Raw genomic sequence first — 15,786 nt, forward strand, 5'->3', positions numbered from 1 at the left:
TATATATATATTACATTCCCTGATATGAATGAAGCTAACAGAATGGTTACCTAAAGCCTCCAGATAGATATTTGTTGAATTTAGTTTAGACAATATAGTATCCTCATTTTTAAAACTGTAGTTACTAAAATACTTTATTTGAAGTAGTTCTGCTTATTGCATAGAAAATAGTAAAAATTCAAGAGATAGTTTTAGATGCTTTACTCATTAAAGTACTAAGTAACATGTCGCAGCTATCTACTTCGCAGACTTTAGTGCCAGTCACTAATATTCCAGGTCTTCTTCTTTCAGGAACACAGCAGGTGGCTCTTCCTCATACCCATGGTGACACACGTGGTTCTATCACTTGTTTTGATCAAAGAAATATCATTGAGCATGAGGAGTCAGCTCCCAGCTGAAGCACCCACAGGCAGAGCACGGCTCACCGCTGCTCTCCTCCATGCCTGGATAACAGGCCTCCACCAAAGCGTGTGGAGCTGGGCTGGCCTGTCCTCCCACATGGAGGCAGCACAGGCCCCTGCCAACCCAACGGTCTTCAGCCATGAGATCTGAGGTTGTTATTACTGCTGCCCTGAAAATGCTAATCTTCACTACACACCTATTAGGCTCTGAGCCAGACAGTGGGAGGTAGGTGGTATAAGATCTTAGTTCCCACCTTCACAGTTACATTCCAAAGAGAGAGACATGCACAGGAGTAAGTGGTCACTGCACACACCGTAGCACAGGACTGATGGACAGACTGCTAAGGACATGGCTAAGTCAGTGAGCGTGGTCTATAGAAGCCATGCTAATGAAGACAAATCCCACTGAAGGAAGGGAAGCCTGACAGACGCTACCCAATTTCGGCAAAAGTCACTGCCATCTAAAATTTTGTGAATCTAAGACCACAAAGCAAATCCCAAGCCCATTTGGTATCAGATCACCTGTACATTCAAACATCCCATCTTTGATAGAATTAAATATAAAAATTAAGTAGGAAAAAACAAGTTATTTTCCATTTCATGGATCTTAAAAATGTAAGGCTTAAATCCTCTTGGATGCACTGTGTTTAAAAACCATGCACTTTGGGCCGGGGAGATGGCTCAGTGGAATAAGAGCTTCCCTGGCAAGCGCAAGGACCTGAGTTCAATCCCTGGTTCCGCAAAAAAATAGTAATAATAATAATAATAATAAAAATAAAGAAAGAAATAAAGAAAAACCATGCACTTCACTCTCATAGTATCCTTTCCCATCTCCACTGCTAGATAAAATTCCCTAGATGCAACTTGTATCCAATTCTAAGAGTGCTTAAAGTTGGACAACAAGCCTTCTAGCTCTTAGAACATTTTTGGCAAGGATAAAAAAAAAAAGTAATACATAAATGAGATGTCATAATAGTCAAGAAAAGAATCAATGCTGGTTAGTAGAAAAGACGATGGTTTAGGGATAATACACACAAAATTGATAGGAGAACTTAGAGAAATAGAAAGGCATTCCCCCAAGTGCAGACACAGCAGTCCAGGGAGCAGGCCACAGCAGATGTCATTAAACAAAAGTCTAAATCTCTGCAATGCCTAAACACTGCACTTCAAATATTTACTCCACCAGTACAGAAAGAAAAACTTAACACTATGTCAAAATGAATATGTAAAACAATAACTTACAACGCAGCAGCAGAACATGCTGCCATTTTAGCTATTAAAGTCTATTTGAATATATTTGCAGTTGAAAATGCTATGTAACCATCCACATGAAATACTAGTATCAAGCTCTTCCCTCTTCTCCTTTGGGGTAAGAAAGCTATAGAATACGCAGCAGAAGCCCTACTATCTCTCCTACTCACGTACATACACAAACAAATAAATTTTAATTTAAAAAAGTACGATTACTAAAACAGACTGGTCAAACAAAATGCAACCCCAAAATAGTCCAAAGTAGCACAGGCTGAAAGAAAATGAGCTCTACAAGTCTCCAGGGAAGACACGAGAAGGTCATTTACAAACAGTAAACCATGAGAAATAGCCAAGCAACATTTTTCAACCATGTATGTTTGCAAAGCAAAGTGACTGTGAATGGAACGACATAGCAGAGATTTAAAGGGACAGTCCTGTTTGATACCTCAGTTTTTCAGTTCGAGTTTACTGGGCACATTAATGATATTCAAAAGGTTGTTGTACATTTAAAGACTTTTACCAAGTACAGACAAAAATGTACTTAGTTGCCTGAAGCTCATTTTACCTGCCTAAGTGAATGCATATATATATTTATCTCAGTTTGATATCTTTTAATCCTGCAAATCAATTCAACCCCAAAGACAAAAACCAGACAGGAAGGTGGTTGCCCTGATACCAAGAGTGACATCAGAGACTGCTGCTATCTCTCCCCTTGCCCATTTCCTTTTGAGCTATGATAGAATGAGTAGAGGTCTAAAAATGAAAAATATGTAGGAAATGCAGATTAGTAACCAGCAACCAGCAGTGTACACTGAAGGAGGACCTGGGTGTGGACACAGGCGGAGAGGCGGGGCAGGGAGAACTCTGAGGAAAGCTGGAATTTAATTCCTCAGGCAATGAAGAAAGAATGAGAGGAGGGCGGACCCCAGCAGACACTGCTTTTGAGTTTAGAAGAAAGGAAAGCACAACAGGGAGTGCAGAAGGCCCAGAGGCCTCGCAGGGGTGACACACAGCACAGAAAGGAAGGTGAAGAACAAGAACAGAAGTCCCCATTAACACACATAGGAGCGGTGAGGAGAAGACTGCATGTCCTCCAGACCTACACTGCTGTGTTCAGCTTGGATTTCCTGCACATTTTCTGTAAACAAAGAAGAGGTGTCAATAAAACTCTAAGATCTCTGCATTATGTTATTGTGGAAGCAAAACAGTCTGGGGAGACTTAATGGCGACAGGCGTTGGTATACACTCATCTACAGAATGGTCTGGGCGTGTGGAGAACGCATCTGGTGCCCATCTGAGAGGAAAGACGCGCTGGGAAGTCTAAACAGGAAAGAGGTTAATGTACGCTGAAACATTTGGGTTTACTTTCCCATCCATAAATGTAATCCCTCTGGTGTTCTTGTGACTTTATCACCTGAAATGCACACCATTTCTTGTCAGTCAGAAAGCCGTAGGAGTCACGTAGAGACCTCCGAAAAGTACCAAAGAAAGTCACAGAACATTTCCCCTGAAAGAAAATTAATTGGAAAATGAATCTCAGAAGTCATTTAAAACTTTTTCAGAGATCCTCTTCTCTTTGATACAACTCTGGTATTTGTTTTAAAATACAATTCTCTGGTTCCATTTGCACCTAATCACAATGAAATGAAGCTCATCCTATTCAAGCTAGATGTGTCCAACTGTGAATTTACAACTCTGCAATTGCCAGAGCTGTGCCAAGCTCAGTTTCAAATGAAAACACCCAAGGAGAAAAGTTTTTTTTAAAAAAAAACAAATTAAAACAAAGTATCTGTCATGCCCTATTAGACAGAAGGGCTGCAAAGGCTGGCCTACATAAATGCAACTATCCAGGTGATTAAGCCAATTGACTTTGAAAGATTCCTAAAATACACAGCATTTACTTGTCTTTTTATGTTGCCATGTGCCACCCTCCTCAGGATCACCTAATATGGCAGGAATTAATCACAGAGATACTGCAGGGGCCAAGGGAAAGCGAAGTAGAAACCGCTTCAGGTTTGGGAGAAAGGGGAGGATACAGATTACAGGATCAATTTTAAAAAGTATTTCAGAGAGGATGTGAGGAAGAGACTGAGAGAGGGAGAGAAGGAGGGAGGAGAGGGGGAGAGGGAAAAGGGAAGAATAGGAACAGGGAACGGGAAGAGGGAGAGTAGGAGAGGGTGAGGAGGATGGGGGAGAGGGCAAGAGAGGGAGGGAGGGAAAAGGAGAGAGGCGAGAGGGAGAGAAGAAAGAAGGAAAGAAGGGAGGAGGGAGGAAGGAACTCAGTCTTAATAGTGTAGGTCAAAACATCCACATTATCATTGCAAAGTCTGAGTCTGTAGCAGTCCTGCCAGGGGTCTTAGGCTGAGAAACTGCCTTAAAGTGAACACTTGTGGCAGACAGCGCCCAAAGCCTGGTGTTCAAAGCAGTCTCAGTGCGCTGGTGGTCCACAGGCTGGCCTCTTTCAGCACTGATGTTTACGATACAGCACTGTTATGAATAAAGCATGCACTGATGACATGTAATTGAATTCAGCCTGCTCGGAGCAGTCCTCAGAAACAGTGCCACTCCTCACAAGAATGCTCAGGAGAATTTCTGTGGCGACCAACGGCAGGGCCTGAGGGGAAGCTTTTTAGAGAACCGAAGGAAAAAACTGAGCAAATCTGTTTCTGCCGCACACTCCAAGCTTTACAATGGAGAACAATGGACACAAGCCTCTTTCTACTAATCACATCAGAACATCAAGAAGGGGAGCTAATTAGAAGTTTCAGGAAAAGCCACTTCCTTCTCATCAATATTCTCATTATAGATCAAAGGCGGCCTATTTTCCCATCCTAATCTTTTCACAGTAAACTTTATTTTTTGTTACTATATGTTTGTAAAACATAATGAACTGAACGCATTCATTGTGAGGAACTGGTCCGCACACGTAGGGTATCTGATCCCCTTCATTTCCTCCTTCCCTCCCCCTCCCTCCATCCTGATCCTCTTCCCAGTGTCACAGACTATCACTACTTTGTTTCTTTGAAAACATTTCCTGTTAGAGTAGATTTGTAACAGGTGGTCAATTTATGAGGGTTGTTGCCAACAGTATAGAAGGCAGAACAGGAGACATTGTTCAAAATGCTGTTAGGGATGCTGTTTGGAGAAGCTGTTGGACCTGTTGGAAGCTGCTAGTTCTCCTGAGCTGTTCCACTGGAGCACCTTGTCATACTGGCTTTCCCAGTGAATCCTGGAGAAGCTTTGGTTCTCACTTGAGCGTTGCTTCCTGGCTCCCGAGGGGAAGGTGGTACACTGCTCAGCCTCATGGAGAAGCTTGTCTCATTGGCTTACCTGATGCGAACTCATCTTTCCTCATTGCTGGAGGAGCTTAAGACCTCACTGTTGTTGAGGATGGGTGTGGTTCTTTTGGGGGTGCTCTGGTGCTTAACTTGAGCATTGCTTCCTGGCTCCAGTGCAGATCCCTCAGCTTTCTAGAACAGATCCTTCACCCCACTGGCATAGACTTCCTCTGACCTTTGGGCCTTTCCAGCACAGATCCATGAAACAGGCCTGCATGAGACTTTGTTGTGGGCTGCAGGCCTCCAGGTGGACTGTGGGAGGCATTGTTATAAGCTCTAGGCCCTCAGCTAGATTCTTTAGTGTTTAGTGTGTTGATAGGTTTCCTGCACTTGTATATAATTCTTTGGGTGATTCATTATAAAATATTATACAATGTGTCCTGTATGATATTGTTCCCCTTTCAAGAACCCCCAAACCACACCCGTCACCCCTGAATCCTCCTCAGCTTCCTCTACCTCTGCAAACAAGCCTCACCTCTTTCCATGTCCCCATATTTATCTGCAAACCTTTCCCCCAGAGTGCATTTCCAGAGCTTCTATCCTTCTAGAACCATCTCCCACACAGACTCTGCAAATGCCCCACCCTGGGCCACCACATCCATCTATCCCCACAGCACGATTCTTGCACTCACTCCTCCTGGATTCCTAACCTCTTCCTTTAAATACTTCTTTGCTTGGGGTGGGGTGGGGGGACTTTGTTAGCAGACATGGTCCTTTCATTGTTTTCATCTTCGAGGCCCCCTCCTTCTTCCTTCCTTCTTGTTCCCTCCTCCTCCTTGTCCTCCTCATCCTCTTTTGCTTCAGCATTCCATTCTCCTGAGCTCTCACCAAGATCTCCCATCAAGTTCAGCTTAGAGCATTCCAGGGCTGCTTCTTCAGCTGGGATCTCCAAACCCAGGCCAGTTCCAAAGGGATCCAGGTTCTCCAAACTTCCCACATGCCAGTTCCAAAGGCTCCAAAACCATGTGTGGTCAGGTATCATTACAGCAATGATTCCACTTCTCTGGTACCAAAATCTGTCTTAAGCTACTTTTTTCATTGCTGAGACAAAGTATTCAACATCAAAAGTTAAAAGAGGAAAGGTTTAATTTCAGCTCACAGTTTGTAAAGGTTTCTCTCCAGTTAGTGGGTTCCCAAGGTGGCACAGCAGAGGGGTATAGCAGAGGAAATAGTTCATGGCAAGGCAGGCAGGAAGTAGCAGCAGCAGCAAGCAGCCTTCTTCTGTCCCTTTATATTCCATCTAGGCTACAAGCCTATTAATTGGTACCACCCATACCCAGGATGGGGCTTGCATTATCCACCCTCTTAATTCCAGCATCACACCCTTAATGCTAATCCAACTACCTTTAAAACTCACCACCTATGATCACATGAAGCTTTGGGGGACATCTAGATACAAGCCATAAACAGATCCCAAGCTTCTCTTTCTTTGCATCATGTTCTTTGTACTCAAAAGCTCTCTATCTACACAAATTGATTGTTATTCAGTAGATATATGTAGGTAAATTGATAATCCCCAAAGAAGATGTTTGTACCTCTCAAAAAGCACCAAAAAAAAAAAAAAAAGTTCAATGAGAACAGATATATTTTAATGGCAATATAAGACTGTTGTTTTTCTTGCAACTGGAACCTATTCCCACAGGCAACTATAAATCTTAGTGTACACACACACACACACACACACACACATCTAGAGCAGGTTTTTCATGACTGTCAAGGATGGCTCTTCAGTGTCAAGACCAGAAGCACCCTCAGAATTCACATGGTAGGACTAGGAGTAAGGTGAGGGCCCCTGGGGTCTACAGTGCTGATGTGAGGTCTAAGGACACTGGTCACATAGGGTTTTTGTTTTGATTGTCTTTTGTCTTCTCTTTTGCATTTCACTACACAATTTTTATACATTCTTTAGATAAATAAAACAAAAATTAAAGATCACTAAGGGAAAAGAAAAAGGATTCAAATGATGCTTTAAAAAAAAAGAAGAGAAAGGAATCCAGCAGAGAGTAGAACATGATGGAGCACATGGAATGCAGATGGAAAGAAAGGGACCAGAAAGTAGCCAGGAGTTCCACCACCTTCCTGCCACAACACAGGATACAACCCTAGGCTACACTTCCCTTCAGTCAGCCCCAGCTGTTTTGAAATTTAAGCTTTGTCACATGGAGAATAAAAACCCTCCAGATGGTACCCACACATTTATAAACGTCATCACAATCCCTAACAACCAAACTTCAAATGAGAATCTTTATCTCCTCTGATTAGAGGTTACTTTTCAACAAGTCTAGATTGTTTTATATTAGAAGTGTTTAAGAATCCTTGAGAACTCAATAAAGAGGTTGACAATATGACTTTTTAAAGAAGTTGTGTACCAGTTCTTTGAATGAGGCTTCTTTGTAGCACTTTTAAGACACTCTTTAGACTGGCCAAGGAATTTGGCTGCCTGTTTCCTGTGAAAACTGTACAGCTAACTGCTAAAGGCAAGAGAGTAAGGACAGAAGACAAAGGCAACCTCAGGAAAGTCTCAAGTGACTTGCAAAATTGCTGATATTTACCTAAATAATGACAATGTGATTTTTACCAGACTCACATATGAGACTCACATTACTAATGTCATTATTAAAAAAAAAAAAGATAAGCTACCCTTTATTCTAAAATATGCAAAAGTCTAAACAGAAAGAAAAAATAAGTATCATCTTTAGCCAATAAATGGCAAGAGCAAACAATTCAGGGGAACAGGGAACTACTTTAGCTTAAGGGGACTCAGCATAAAAACCAATTAAGTGGAATGAGTGGACACGGTTTTGGATCTTGTTTTGAACAATCCGTCCATTAAAGACAGCATGAGACTATCACACAGGTTGATCACTGACTCTGAAATTGATGATACTGTAATTACTGCTAATTTTTAAGGTGTGATAGTGGTATCTTTTCTAAAAATCATTTCTCAGTTAGAATGCAAATTACTAATGGATGAAATTTGCCCTCTATCCACTTTTAGGGCTAAATAAGATATATAGACAAAACAACATCAGCATATGTAATTAATTATTGAAGTCAGGCCACAGATATATACTGTTTTAGATTTTATAAATTTTAACATTTTCTACAGTAAAATATTTTTTAAAACAAGATACATTTTTCAGCAGTATGAATAAAAATAAAACCTATATTCTGGATTAAAAATTATAGCTGTTAACTTTACAAAGAAGGATGGTGTTGTGTTGTGTTGCTCTGTGGTACTAGTGACACTCTGCCCCTAGGCTATAGCGCTAAACCACTTCACTTTGGAGACAAAGTCTCACTAAGTTGCAAAGGTTGATCTCAAATTCATGATCCTCTTGACTCAGCCTCCAGAGCAGCTGGGATTCCTGGCATGTACCACATCCTACTAAGGATGAGGTCTTATCTAGGGCTCCTAGCTGATTCTTTTTAAAGTATGAAATATTGGCTATCATACTGAATGAAGTTCCTAAATGTTGACATTTTTAAAGTACCTGGTAGAAATTTTAATACACTGTCAAGATTACAAGTAAGCTGACTATTATACTTAGGATACTTTCAAGATAAAGCTACATTTGGGTGCCTATGTTTCCCCACCATATGTGGTTTTAAAAAAACATTCTTCATAATGCTGAATAGAAAAGTATTTACAAAAATTGCTGATTGCTTTATATTCTAGCAAATTTCAGCCTCAAAAAATATTAAAGTACACATGCACTTCTTATGTATTTACACTAGCAAAGGGATTTAAATACTTCATAGATTTTTAAATTCTATTATCGCTTCTCAGAATGTAGGACACCTCTTTAAGTAGGAAGGATAGACCTGTATTTTCAGGGTTTTCACAGCAGCCTAAAACCAGTTTGAGTTCAAGGTGAGGATTTCTAACATTTTCCCAAATAAATCATGTATTTCCAGATTTTTTTCCCCTGAATATTGGTACAAACCCCTTGGGTTTAGGGGCCTTGGAACAAGTTGCCTAAGGGTCAAAGAGTCCTCCATTTTAAGACACAAGGGAATGATGGGAACACCAGGTGAGAGAGTCAAAGCTGACTGACTTGACCTGGAGGTCTTGAGTATTCATGTGTACCATACTGTAGGTAATCTTAAACTAAATGACAAGGCACTGATCCTTTCTGATCCTTCAAACTCTTAAGTTTCAAGCAAGAAAAATATAGACTCTGGAATCACATGGAGGTAAAAAAATGTCTATCTTGACCCTGAAACCACAATTATGAACTTGAATGGAAGTTCTGTGCACGGGAGCCAAATGCCCTGACCTTTCTATCACCCTATTTTCATTCCACACTACGGACTGAAATGTGCCTCCTAGAGAGATATTTGACATTTCCAAGATAATAATCCCCAAGAACCAAAAACTTGCTATGCTTCTCATTCCTTTACCCAATATCTGCAGGATCTCAGGAGAGACAGAAAAAGTTAATCATATCATTTAGGGTCATGTTTTTCTTTTTAAAAATGAAGCTGTGTGCTACTCCCTGTTGAAAGTATGTTCTGAGAAATACACTGTTAATTGATTTCATTGTTGTGCAAGCATCACAGAGTTGGCTTATACACACTAAGATGGCTACATCACAAGGTGATGTAACTTTATGGGACACTACTGCATATGTGGTCTGTCCTTGACCAAAATGTTGTTATAGGTTCATGATTTTTTTTTTTTTTTTTTTACTATAAAGTAAAACCTAAACATGACAATGATACCATGTCTTCATTACTTAACAGCCTATTATGGTAAGTGAATGTTATAAGATATACCTTTTCTTTCCTGCAACTTACTTTAGACTACTTAATAGTTTGAAAGCAGAAATGTCAGGGGTAAAAAACTTGAACCAGCAGAGATCAATAAACAATTTGTGCATGGGAGCCAAATGCCCTGACCTTTCTATCACCCTATTTTCATTCCACACTACTGACTGAAATGTGCCAGTTTATTTAATTTAATTTAATTTTAATCAATGGTATTCTTTTACAATTTGTGCTAAAAGACTCAATAAAGGAAATGGTTACATTAGGATGCTATTTTTATTGTAATGGTTAATCCAGTACAAAGAATACTGGACTGGCTGCCAAGGACATGAGTCAGGACCCCCATCCTGGTCCTGATTCTGCCAACTAGTAATAGTAATAAGATCTGGACCAAGTTGTTTGCCTAGCTTCATCTGTTTTACCAGAGACTGTCCCATATTTAAAATGACCAGAATAAACTAGATTTCTGTTGGTGGTTGGTTGGTTGATTTTCATTCCAAGTTTCTAGACTCGCATAAATACTAGTTAATAACACAGCAGTGCCCATTATATAATACAGGAAATGGAAATGACCACAGAACAAAAGCATGTTTTAGTGATAAGACGGCAGCTACCCAATTGGGAAAAGATTTCTCCGGCATGGTTGACCATGACATTCCAAGGGCATGGTAACTGTTTCAGCACAACATAGCAAGGCAAAGGCCTAGTCAGAATTATGTTAATGTAATATGGTATGGGTATTTGATTTGGCATGATATACATGAAATATTTTGTTCGCATTCCATGGCTTGTAATTTCCTTAACAATCTGTTTTAGAAAACCTACTTATCCAGTGACGTAAGCAGTGTAGCAGCCAGATATCACTGCCTAGACTCCTCTGAATATCTCTTGGCAATTCAGGCTAGGTCTGAATTGGCAGAAAGAAGGCAGGAGCTGGCCTTCCTTTGCTTTTACCTGACCTGTTTTTAGCAGTGCAGTCAGTGATCAAGAAACAAGGCTTGAAAGCCTCCTGGAACTGTTAGCTCTTTTTGCTATTTCATAAACTAATCCCACAAGCATAATGCCATCTGGAGAAGTCACATGCAATGTGCAAACAAAACATTCTAAAAAGATGACCAATTTCTACAGAACTCTGCGTTTAGCAGCCAGACATACAAAAGGCTGACCCTGCTCAAGGTAACAGCATTAAACACTGGCTTGCACAAACCTTTTCTTCCTATAGAGTTAAAGGAAAAAAAATCAGTCTAATAAAATCAGTCCACAAGCACTATATAAGAGCTCTTACAAAAACCTCTCCACATAACTTAGGATGTAACCCTGTTTCTACTCTATCTGGTTTCTTTGAGTAGCAAGCCTCTGCAACTCCTGGCCTACTGACACCCCAATGCGTGCTACACCTGTGCTTCTCTTGATGTCCACCAGCTCCCAGGAGTTTAAAGATTTTTGTCTTCAAAGAAGACACAACACAGGGCTTCTTTCCAACAAGGTGAAGGCATATCCTTAAATCTTATGGAAACTACTGCATGCCAGTTAGCATCTAGAAGGTCAAATCCCTCTAGAAGATTATTTTGTAAAGTAGACAAAATGACTAAGTGTTTATTTTGAAGAGCTCTGAAATCTGAACTACCTTTCTTGGTTTTATTTGTTTTTCAAAAAATAAGTGTCATATTAATCAAATCTGAATAAAGAATTCTAACCAATGATTTAAAAAAAATACCACATCTTCCCGCTCATTATCTAAAAAAAAAAAGTAACAAGAATGGCCACACAAAGGTGATAATTAAAAATCTGTCACACTTCTTTGGTGGAGAGCCTGCAGGGGGCAGAACCCATCACTTTGGAAACATTTTTACATACAACCTCCCACTTGGCTTTGAAGTGCATAGCTCTGGCCTGTCCCAGGAAAGGCATAAGAAAACTTCCTATATTGTCAAAGCTGCCCAGATTTGAGGATTAAAAAAACTACCATAGCACACAGCACTAAATCCATAATCAGAGCCTAACATCTAATCTTAGTAACATAAATGTAAGAGTGCACGTGTTTGTGACCAATCATATTTGTGCACATGTTTTCTGATAATCAAAAATCATTGAGATGTCTCCTTTGCATACACTAAGCTGTTCCTAAATACCATATTTAAACTCTTCAAGAAAATACATAATAACTGTATATTGCTATAACTTTTTCCCCACTAGATGAATGTTTGGAATGGCAGACCCGGGTTATAAGAGAACGTACACAGTATCAGAAGATGTGGCTTGTTGTGCCCTTTGCTAGCCAAGTGTCAGGGTCTGGATGGAAGACTTCAGTAAGAGAACTTCCATAGTTTTTACCCCAAGACTTTTTTGTCTTAACTGCCTCCCCACCCCTGCCTCATAGTTAAGCTTCAATTGTCTTCAGATCCTTAACCTAGTTTTGTACCAATGACAGAAAAACTTTTAAAGCTTTCAATGCAGCAAATCACTGGCTGGGCTGCGACACATGTTGCCATAGGTTCACCACCATAGTTCTACACAAATGGATTTATCTTCGCTAAATTCCCCATAATTGCCCCAAAGCATGCTTCCTTCCTTACATGTCAGGTGTCACTTTGCCCTTCATACTCAGGAGATCCTTCTCACTTTCCCTTCTATCCAAGACACTCTATCCATTCATGTGCTCTCATCTTAATCATTAAAGCAGGAAGGGATGGAAAATCTCAAATTTTCTGTTTCGTACCTGGATTCAAAAGCAGCATCTGCTATGTCTGTGGAACCATCTGTTGCCCACTTTGCCATGGAAAGGGTGATGTGGGTCTCAGAAGTAGAGTGTCGCAAGTCACAATAGAATTATCCCCTTCTTGGGGCTGACCCTCCCAACATATGCTCCATTGTCACCATGGCTAACACCATCCCACCCCCACCAAAAAGTGTATTTTCTCAGAGAGAATGCTATTTCTTTACTATTTCTTAATTCTCACAAAAAGGTCAGGCCCAGGGTTTAATTTTTTAGCTCAAATTTGCTAAAGATAAAGTTCTAAATTTTTACATCTTGACTTGACCCTAGAACTATGTTACTAATTCACTCAACACCTTTGTAGTCACCAAAACTCTGCCCCTCTCATCCATAAAATGCAATGAGCTCAACTTAGTGATCTTTGAGGTTCCTTTGTGCTCTAATACTCCGAAATCCTGACTTAAAGCCAACTCAAATTCATCAATGAATACAAGTTCCTTCACCTCCATGGCACAGAAAGACTTTTAATGCCAAGAATCTGATGCAGACAAAATAGCTTTTGTTTTGGTCTCTTTGTGTTGACCAAGAACAGCTAAACAAATTTCTTGAGGACCTAAGTTAATTTAAGATCTCTAATCTTACAAACCCCAGCAATACTCCAGTCCAGGATCTGTAGTGGGATAAGTCATTGTGTGTTCTGTGCTTTGCAGGATGTGTAACAGTATTCACTATAGGATAGTAGCAACCTCTTATCCCTAGTGTGACAACCAAAAATACACAGTGCCAGTAACCCCTGGGGATGAACCCTCAACTCCGCCCAATCCAGCACCAACTGTTGTAATGCACAGCATGACTTTAAAATAAAGCACAACACTTTGTAGATAGTGTTTTTTTGTGCCAAGTGGGTGATGGTTACACAACTAACAAAGAAAGCACAAGATTCAACAGAAGGTCAGATTATCAAGCACAGGTATTCTACTAGAAGATATACAAAGTCAAAATCTTTGCAAGTTGTTCATATCTGCAGTACTGCGTCCTTGCTAAGTGTTGGAAATTAACATATCCTAATCACAACTAATCTTACCCAACCATAATAACGTCACTCTTTAAAATCTATGAAAGCAATCACATTTCCCATCTAACTTCGCTAGTGCACTCCAGAATCAATCCTGTTTACAGACTTCCAAACAGAACTTTAAAGAAAATTATAGAAGCCAGAGTTTGGCTTAAAATACTGGTTTTGTCTCCTCCTTTCTTCAACACAAACACACTGGACATAGTGGCACAAGTGTAATCCCAGTACTTGAGAAGCTGAGACAGGATGATTGCAATGAGTTCAAGTCTGGGCTACCATAGTGAGTTCAAGACCTGCCTGAACTATGTAGCTAGACCCTGTCTCAAACTCTAATATGTAAACATACACACATACACACCCCATGGATAAGTAAAATTTCTGAAAAGTTTGCTGAAGTAGTCAGCTTTGGCTGGGGTTCTTGGAAAGAGGAATCCACAGGCTCTTAGCTCCATTTCCTGAGTATCTTTGCTTTCCCACTTCAAGCAGGGCCTCAGAAGACACCCCCTGCCGTCTGTCTCACCCCAAAGAACAGCAGCTGCCAGCTGCAGGAAACAGACTGAAGCCAGCAAATCGACTGAAATGACTACTCAGTCAAGCATCTCGTTTTTCCATTTGTGAAACCGTCTGGGATTTTCAAATCTTTGGGACTCAGAAGATGAAGGCTGTATTTGCTAATCAAGAGTAAAATCTCAAGTCTCTTGGTATTAAAGCAAACAGCAGTTTTCAATGTTTTGGAGACTAGGCTTTTGTAAATACATATGTTAATATATCCATATTAAATGTATACGATGAAAAAGAAAAACCCTCTTAGACAATCAAATCCAGGATGTGAACTATGAATAGACACAACTGTTACTTTTCAAAGAAACTTCGCTCTTTATTCAAACAAATATTTGCACAATTGAGGACAATGGCATCAGGCATATAGCTATTCTGTTAAAATAGTGGACAATCCTAGGGGTTTACAAATCCTACAACTGTGTTGCTACCCTACCAGGTCTTAAGAATTCAAGTGCTCCAAGGGCAAAAGTTTAACCCTGTAAAACTGTAAACCTGAGACTTCACTCAATTGAATGTAATCTCAGAAGCCCAGAAATGAATCTCAAACGTTCACTTAAACCAAACTGGTGAGCTTAAAGTTACAAGTCCAATACTTGAAAATCACATCTACAACTTGCACAGAAAAATAATGATGGGAAATGGGGCTGATAAATATTTACGCTAACCGGAGCGCACATTTCTATGCCTCTTCTCGTTCCCTCCCAGTCGTGCCGCGCCACGCGTTCTAGAGCTCCTGGAAGGTACTCTGGAGTTGTAGAAGGAAGACTTCAGGCAAGGAGGCCGAGGCCCGCCTCAGCAATTCCCAGCCCCAGGCAAGTCTGCCTACAGAAAAAAGCTGCGGAGGTCCTTCCCTCTCTCACTATGTAGAAAAGGTAAACGAGGAACTGCTGGAAGCTGGTTCGACTCCCAAAGCTCTTTCAAACAGGAAACCCCAGCCCGGGGAGGGACAGCTTGTCAGCCTTTTAATTTCCTGGCGGTGGCGGGAGTTAGCCAGGTCTTCAGCTCTTTAACAAGAGACGAGTGCCGGTATGAAGTCAGTAAACGCACCAGCCAGCTTCTCAGCTGCTGCTCCGCCGGAAAGGGCGCTGGTGAAATTCAGGGGCGCTGGTGAAATTCAGGGGCTTTCCAGTCTCAATTCCCAGGGGCACGGAGACTGCTGCCCCACACACTTTTAAAGGGCTCACGGCCAGATCGGTTTCAGTCTTTTAGGGTCGCCCACCCCCATCCCGAGCAGCACTCTGGAAACAAAACGTAGCTCTCCAGAAATCTGGGGATGAGGGTACAGAAAGGGCTCCTCGCAATCTCTCGCACTACACCGTGAAGCTGTGGACCTTTCCTTTTCCTGGGATCGCGATCCCTTTCTCATCTAGAGCAACCGTGTAGTCAGAAAAAGCTACCCCCGGGAACCCCCAAGCCCGGGTGTTCTCTACGTTCACTCTGGAAGCGTCTTTTCTATCCAGACACCCCTTCCCCAGGATACCCCTACCGGAGGCGCACTCAGCCCACAGCCCCTCGAGTCGTGCACAATGGGGATCAGAGTGCCCTAAAGCTGCGCAGCCCCGAGGCCCCAGGCGTTTGTCCTGCAGACTGGAGAAGTTAAGAAAGGTTGCGCCCCGGGCGCCCACTCACCGGCTCATCTTTCTCCGAGACGCGGCTCTCCGCGGCCCCGCGCCC

General features: G+C 41.3%; 1 protein-coding gene across 15 annotated transcripts in view; it reads right to left on the reverse strand.

Annotated features, from left to right (window-relative positions):
- Phldb2 (pleckstrin homology like domain family B member 2) overlaps window positions 1-15,786 on the reverse strand; it is a 132,954-nt gene that overhangs the window by 105,747 nt on the left and 11,421 nt on the right. The window contains exon 1 of one of the 15 annotated variants that reach the window (XM_023702025.1): window positions 15,742-15,786. The exons of 13 other annotated variants lie outside the window; for them this stretch is intronic. The gene's annotated coding sequence lies outside the window, so the exon portion shown is untranslated. Of the gene's footprint in view, window positions 1-1,868; window positions 1,921-15,741 lie in introns of those variants that run through there. One more of the 15 variants, XM_023702036.1, reaches the window with a different exon arrangement.

The sequence above is a fragment of the Octodon degus genome, unplaced genomic scaffold, assembly GCF_000260255.1.
Source record: "Octodon degus isolate 3935 unplaced genomic scaffold, OctDeg1.0 scaffold00007, whole genome shotgun sequence".
NCBI lineage: Eukaryota > Metazoa > Chordata > Mammalia > Rodentia > Octodontidae > Octodon > Octodon degus.